The sequence below is a fragment of the Brienomyrus brachyistius genome, unplaced genomic scaffold (genome assembly GCF_023856365.1).
Source record: "Brienomyrus brachyistius isolate T26 unplaced genomic scaffold, BBRACH_0.4 scaffold181, whole genome shotgun sequence".
NCBI classification, from domain to species: domain Eukaryota; kingdom Metazoa; phylum Chordata; class Actinopteri; order Osteoglossiformes; family Mormyridae; genus Brienomyrus; species Brienomyrus brachyistius.
Window position 1 is genome coordinate 56890 of NW_026042456.1, and position 1161 is coordinate 58050.

Sequence of the window (1161 nt, forward strand, 5' to 3'; positions counted from 1 at the left end):
TTAGCTCATTTTCCGGGCATTTTACTAGAATGCATCCTGAGAAATACACAAGCTCTGCTGCATTTCCGTGCCTCGATGTTTAGTGCCGAGTATAATTGTTGCAGTTGCCTTTTATATATTCCATGAGACCTGTTGGTACCAAGAGAAGTGTGAGACTGTCAGGGTGAATTTATCATACAATCGCACGCATAAATACCTGAGGGTTGCCAGTCCTTTTGCGTTGTTACAGGAGGACTAGAGCTGACGAGTGTGTTTCTACACACTATCAAGGGCATTGTAGTACAGTTTTCTCAGGTGGGAGAATGCTGCCGATCTCCTATTTGACAATACAGCCCTTGATATATTAGAATATTACAGAACTAGAAGCCTTTTGCAAGGAAGAATGTGAGAAAATCCCAAGTACAAGAACTGAAAGCCTTTCAGCTGGCTATAAGAAGCGCTTGTAAGCTGTGATATCTGGCAGAGGAGGTGTTACTAAGTACTGATTACGTAGGGTGCCCAAACTTTTGCAGAGTGCCATAATAATGTTTTTATTTTGTAATTTTGTTCAATTTATGGCATAAAAAGTAACTATTCATCAATGTTTGCTGAAAATATTGTGTATTTTTCCCCCAGTTCCTAAAGAGACTGTATTAACTGATATTGTTGCTTTTGTAATTGAAAAGATGTTATTTGTCAAGGGGTGCCAAACCTTTGCATAAGACTGTACACAGTGTGTGTATGTGTTTATGTGAGTGTGTGTCTGTGTGTGTGTGTGTATATATATATATGTGTGTGTGTGTATATATTTCTGTATATGCATGTGTATATATATATTTATATATAGTTCACACACATTCAAACTTATTTGAATACACATTCAAAATTATTTTTATTATTATTATTTTCGTTTTTTTTTTTTTTTGTGTTTTAAAATTTTTTATTTTTGCAATGGAAATAAAAATAAAGCAGTCCTCCGTAGAGGAGGGGTGGTGGAGGGAATATATATATATATATACATATATATAAAATAATTGTCACACAACTGGGGTGACATGCCTTTCCTGCTCACCCAATTTTAGTGCACTTTAGTTATGCATAATGACCTTCTAGTCTCGATACACCCATATATATATATGTATATATATATATATAGTTTTTTTTGTTTTTTTTTTTGCAATA